General features: G+C 39.4%; 1 protein-coding gene across 17 annotated transcripts in view; it reads left to right on the plus strand.

The window, feature by feature from the left end:
- LIN7A (lin-7 homolog A, crumbs cell polarity complex component) overlaps positions 1-6,547 on the plus strand; it is a 208,475-nt gene extending 201,928 nt beyond the window's left edge. For 16 of the 17 annotated variants that reach the window (XM_074375336.1, XM_074375335.1, XM_074375333.1 and 13 more), the window contains one exon: positions 4,228-6,547. The gene's annotated coding sequence lies outside the window, so the exon portion shown is untranslated. The other variant, XM_074375343.1, reaches the window with a different exon arrangement.
- The last annotated feature ends 266 nt before the right edge of the window (positions 6,548-6,813 follow it).

Genomic DNA, 6,813 nt, shown 5'->3' on the forward strand with positions numbered 1-6,813 from the left:
TGCGGGGTGAAGCTTCGTTCTGGACCTCTGGTGGGTAGGGCCATGTCTAGAGGCATTTGTGGCTTGGGAGGTCTGCTGATGGGTGGGGCTGTGTTTCCACCCAGTACGTTGTTTGGCCTGAGGCATCCCAGCCTTGAGCCTATAGGCTGTTGGGTGGGGCTGGGTCTGGGTGCTAATGATCCAATCAAGATGTCAGCCTCCAGGGAAGCTCATGTAGATGAACACTCCCGGAATGTCCGCCACCAGTTTTTATGTCCCCTGGGTGAGCTGCAGCTGCCCCCTACCTTCCCAGGAGACCTCCCAAAACTAGCAGGCAGGCCTGGCCCAAGTTCCTATGCAAACACTGCCTCTGCCCTTGGACCTGGTACACGCGAGATTCTACGTATGATTCCCAAGAAAGTGAAGTGTTTGTTTCCTCCCAGTCCCGTGGGGCTCCTGGAGTTAAGCCCCACTGGCCTTCAAAACCAGATGGCCTGGGGTTTCCTCCTCCTCCCAACGTCAGAACCCCCGGCTGGGGAGCCTGCCATGGGGCTCAGAACTCTCACTCCTGTGGGAGGGCCTCTGCGACTTAATTCTTCAGTTTGTGGGCGGTATGAGGCCCAATTATATGGTGAGCACGCTCCTCCTACTGTCCCACTGTAGTTCCTTCTTCATGTCTAAGCTGAAGAAAATATGTTTCGCTGGGTTCCAGTCTTGTTTTTCCAGTGGTTGTTAGCAGTCAGTTGTGGTTTTGTTGTAGTTGCGAGGAGAGGCGAGCTCTTGGTCCTACCGCTCCGCCATCTTGACTGGGAAAAAATCTGAAGCTATTTACTTTAAACAGATCTCTGATTTCTTTTTTTTTTAAGTTTGACAAGTCAAGCAAAGACCAGGTAAAGCAAAAATGCTTGTCAGATATTGTCTTATTGTTTATCACATGAAATATAATGTCTGTTCTCTAAATTAGAAATAATATTTTGTATCTGAGATGGTAGAGGTTATGAAGTAATGCGCAATGGTCAGTTGCACATACAGATGGAAAATAGGTTGAATGCAAGTAACGTGTGGACAATGCACCTTACGCCTACTCCTTTAAACTCTACTGAAGTAAATCTCAGTTGTCTTTTCCCCTAACTTCCATGCTTATTAATCATGAAGAATAGATTACATTTTCTAAAAGGTAGTAAATATGATCACTATATATTATATTACAGAAACCTAAGCAGAGGATATGAATATAGGTTTTTTTTAATGCTATAGCCACTTTTTTTGAAAGTGTTATGTTTATTCAGCTTTAAGGATTTCTTTCTGTTCTTTTTTTTTCAAGAAGTGTAGTTGATTTCGAATATTAGTTTCAAGCATACAACATAGTGATTCGACACTTATATACATTATAAACTGATTATCACAAGTCTAGTTACCACCTGTCACTATACAAAGTTCTTACAGCATTATTGACTCTCTTCCCTATGCTGTACATTACATCCCCTTGACTTATTTATTTTATAACTGGAAGTTTGTACCTCTTAATCCTCTTCACCTAATTTGCCCAAATAAGCCCCCACCCTATAAGCATCTCATTTTTTAAAGTATGACTTTATATAAATCCATATTTCACTCAGATTCCCAAAGAATAAAAGTAAGAAGGAAGAGGGATGTGTTTTGAGATGTCAGCAATCTGAAGAAGTTGAAACTTAAAGTTTGTTTAATTTCTCTGACCTCCTATTGGTGGATCCAGGGTGAAGAATTCATTTACATTCAAATACAGGCTGGATCTTAGCAGGTTTATGGAAGCAGCTGGCCTTTGCCGGTAGCCTCACTGACTTTCTTTTTTCTCCTCTTCAGGCCCTCATTTCCCTTATTTTGTCCATTACTTACTGTTCTGTACCTTTCACTAACACTGCCACAACCAGGGGCCTAATGACCTGAACCAGGGAACCTGCCAGCCCATTTACTGAGAGCTCCTAAAGGATGACTCTGATAAAACTGAATTCAAGAACTCCAGAGTATCAAGCAGAAAACTGAACCAGAAATAATAATCATAATACTGGATAAAATTTATTGAGCAATTAGGATGTGCCAGGAACTCTTCTAAGTGCTTCACATATATTAAATTTCTTAATCTTTACAATAATCCTATGAGTATTAGGTACTGTTTTTAATCTCATTTTTAAGAAGAAACTGAGTTATGTAGGATTTTTTTAAAGTCTACTCATTTCATAGCTAGCAAGTGATAGCGCCATGATACAAACCCAGAGGTGTGGGCTTCAAAGCGTCTTCCCCTTAACCGTCCTTCCTCATAGATACGTTCACATGAGCTTTCCAGGAATTCAGTCTCTGCTTAGAGTTGGTGCTAACCCTTACCATGGACCTCCCAGCACCCCATGCTTCAGAATATTTCATCATCGCAGCTCTCCCACTGCTGCTCTAAAAAATTACAATTGTAGCGGCTTAAAAGAATTCAAATTAATTTTCTTGTAATATTGTAGGACCGAAGTCCAAGACAGTCTCACTAGGCTTTCGAAGGCTCTAGGAAAGATTCATTTCCTTGCCTTTTTGTTTCTAGGGACCGCCTGCATTCCTTGCCTCCTGGTTCCATTCTCCATCCTCAAAACCAGCAATGGTGGTCAAGCCCTCGCAGTGCACTGCTCTGATCTCTGTTTCCATCATCACATCTCCTTCCCTGACTGCTTCTTTCTCATTCTTCCACTTTTAATTACATTGGACCCACCTGGACAGTCCAGGATCCTCTCCATATCAGCTGTTTAGCAACCTTAATTCCATCTACAACCTTAATTTCCCTTTACCATGGAATCTAACATAGTCACAGGTTCCAGGGATTAGAAGAAGGACATGTTGTGGGAGGGGAGCATTACTTCTGTCTACCACAATGACTCATTTAGAAATTAGCAAAGCAATTTGATCAACAAATTTAAACTAATGTGGAAAAAAAAATTATTAATCTGTTGAATTATAAGTCATGGGAATGAGGGGAATAATGAGGACATTTGGAGCCAGTGCTTCTTCCCAGCGGGTATTTCAATCCCGCACGCTTTGGATGCCTGGTGCTCTCAGCTGCTGGCATATCCCGCAGGCCTACTCCTCCTCTGGATGGATGAAGAGATTGAGACTCTTTCTGAAATTCACCTGCTCTGAGTCCCATTCCCATGTAACTATATGGTGCATTAATTTATTAAAATTCAATCACTTGGTAGCTAACGGACTTGAAGGAAGTTATTCAATATACGACTCAGTCAGATGATCTGTTACGGAGATTCAATAAGAAAAAATATGTAAAACTCTTAACAAAATATGTGGCAATTAGTGAACACTCAATAGTAACAGCAGCGTAGTAGAGTAGTAACGACAGATGATACTTCTATGCAGTATCCTGTCAGGTGACCCCTGAAGAAGGACAATGACTTCATGTATGACTTTCAGCTCCACTCTGCAGGCCCAAGGTGCTTTTAGGCAAATCTTCAGAAGGCTTGGTGACTGGGGAGTGTGGATGCAGAGGTGGTAGATTGCAAACCTATTCCCCTCCCCCCATTTTCATGCCAGCTGGAACAATTTGTTAAATAAAATGTTTTTGTATATGGTGCTCGGCATTCATTGAAATAAAAACATCTGCAGCTTTAAAAACAAAGAGCGAAAGCTGTTCTTTCTGAAAGAAATGACTCTATAATGGTGGAAGAGTGACAGGTCTGGGGGAGTGTTTGGGGAGACTGCTCCCCCAAATCTGACCGTACAGGGCAGCTGCCTACTCTGTTCTGCTCCATGTCAGGCTGACCTCATGGGAGAGGAAATGAGCCTACCATCTGCTTCACGGAAGGGATATTGGTGCTTCCAGCCTATCAAAGAGAGGCTTTGCTTACATGTACCTCAACAAGAGCGCTACCGGTCATCCGAAGAGTCATACTGTAAAGGTTTTCTCTCCTTTGACTCCACGAAGAAAAACAGAGTCATCTGGAATTGGGAGGAAGAAATGTCTTACATTTAAAATGTTTCCAAACTGGTGTTTTTTTATTTAATTTTAGGGAATAACTGTGTCTTTCCCATCCTCATTTGATAATTACTTCCTTTGCAAATATCGAACAATTTTTTCACATGTGGAAGACTGCATGAATGATAAAGACCAAAATAAACCTTGCTGTTCTCACATAGCACATGCTCCTTTGATATTTTTAGCACATTGTAGTTGACAAATGAATACTAATCACCGATTTCTCTTCGCTCTTCTCCGCCTTCCAGGTCCTTGAAGAAAAGCTACTTGATCAAACATCCAATAGTCACAAATTTGAAACCGTGCTTCAGAATCCCAGCACATAGTAAAGGAAAAGACAACGCTGATAATTATACCTGTCAAGAAACTGTGAACATGTGGTGTATAAAATCTTTGCCAAGGCAACTCGACACCTTCTTTCTCTGGGGCTAAACCCCCCACCGTTCACCAGCTCTTTACGCACACAGACCTTCCATTCGCTGCAGTGGGAATTCTCAGTGTGTAAAGGGAGAGGTTTTCCAGTCTGCAGACTGAAACAGTATAAGAAGAATAAAGTCCATGACTTTCACATAAATCACCAGGGCCAGGGTTAAGTGAATCTTGGGTCTATAGCTTTTACAGAGATTAATGGATCCCTCATTAGGCAATAGTTCAAACTGCATCAGTTCAAGATTGTCGCCACTTAAAAGAAACCTACACACTACCCCTCACCCTGACCTGTTCCACATCCATATTGCTGAGTTGTCTGAATTAGAATTTGAGTTAATTGCAAATTCAACCTCTGTTCCCCTCTTGAAAACGGCAAGTTGTTACACTATATTTATACTCGCTTCAGTTTCCAGAAGCAGTTGGTTTTTTATTTTCTGTTTCCATGAATTTTATTATGCATGAACAGAGTGGGGCAATTTCAGCTCAACTTTTAGTTGGTTAGAAGCAAGAATAGAGAACTCTGGTACTGTTTTTTTTTTTTTTATTTAAGTCTTACTCATATCTATTCTTATTAATTCTAACAGAATGTAATCTTTATTTATTCCACAAAATGTATATTATCAGAGTTTGGTAACAAACTTAGGTCTTTTTTTTAACCAAGTGTTAGGAATCTGGAAAGGGAATACAATGAAAGGACCTAGCTTCATGAATTCATCCTCATATTTATATATAACCCTGCTCTCGATATTTTTAGTTGAGTTTTATATTTTTGATTGATAAACTCTAGAGAATTCTAAACTCTTTTTACCTACACTGATGTGCTGTCATAGAAGTTAAATTTTGATATTTTAAAGCTGAGGGCTTTACAAAACTAAATTATATATGTGTGTGTGTGTATATATATATATATATATATATATACACACACACACACACACACAAATATATGTCATTCAAAGTTTAGGTCAGTTTTCCCAAATATACACTGGATATTTTTGGCAATCTAAGATCAAAAATATTATCCCTCTTAAAATTAGGCATACGGAAACCAGTGATATTAATATTGTGAATGAAGAGATGCTGCTGCTTCTAGGGTAAAACTATACCTACTTCATTACATATATTTCACATAGGTAAATAGACAGTGAGACATCATCTTTCAGAAGAGTATCATTTCCTGGAAAATTATCTGTTAGAGTTGCTGATACTGTTTATAACTTTTGACTTATGGCTAATCTAGGAGCATAAATCTGATTTTACTTTATGGAATTAACAGGCAGTAATAATTATTTGGGCACTTAAATACCTTAACCACACAAGTGTACCTGAAAAAAAGAATAAATGTCCAGTTGAAACATTCTAGATAGATCATTAAAACTGAGGCAAATATTTGAACAATCCCTTTTCTCAAAGCCAGAAATTGGTTCCCCAAGATACAATAAACTTCCCATTTCAGATGGGTCCCCAAATTAGCAATTTATGAAGCTCAGTTTAGGACTTGTTTTCTTGGGAATAAAATAAGCGACCCCGCGCATTTCCTTTTGCCCTGTCAGGTGGTATTATTGTCAATACCAAGTTCTGCCTAGTCTTCATAGCCCCTCACCCAGCGTAGGACGAACAGCAAGGAGCCAAGGAGGTACGCCAATCCCAGCAGCGTCCTGCTGTGGTAACAGATTCCCATCCTTGAATACATACCATTTTTTACTCATGAGAACTTGTGGGAGAGGGCTCTGAATGTTATGTAAAAATAGGTTTACAAAAGAGATAAGCATGACTAAAAGGAATGAATGGACAATATGTGAGTATTATTCAGTTTCTAAGAGGTAGTTCTCATTTTTATAAGAAAAATTTAATAAAACATATATTTTAGTTATCATGTAACAGAAAAATATTAAAGCTATTCAGGCTATGCTACAGATTCTCATAAAGGGAAATCATGGCACCCTTGTAATGAGAAAATGGTCTTTTCAACACATCTCAATACATTGTATAAATTTGAAGCTTAAGGTATATTTTCATTTAGCCATTAAGTGGTTGCTTAATACTAAATTATATGTTTTCACGTCAATATAAATATTGTCATGGTTTTAAAGAAGCAACTATCAGATGCGCAGATACAATACATTTGTGTTTTCTAGATGTCTGTATTTTGTGCTTCATCTGCATAATGTTAAGTGATAATAAATGTATGCCCAGTTGTTTGTCCAAGTGAAGGGGCAGTCCATCACACCTAAGGCATCTAAGGACAGATTACATGTCACGCTGGCCCTTCATACAAATGACCAGTTGAATGGCCAGTTTTCTTCAGTAAAATGTAGTTATTGAAATGTAAGCCTTCTCCTGAAGTTTTAATCAAAAGTAGCCATTCCTAAGACTTAGAGAGGACCCATGTGGTTCTCTAAAGG

Source organism: Camelus bactrianus, chromosome 12 (assembly GCF_048773025.1).
Source record: "Camelus bactrianus isolate YW-2024 breed Bactrian camel chromosome 12, ASM4877302v1, whole genome shotgun sequence".
Lineage (NCBI taxonomy): Eukaryota > Metazoa > Chordata > Mammalia > Artiodactyla > Camelidae > Camelus > Camelus bactrianus.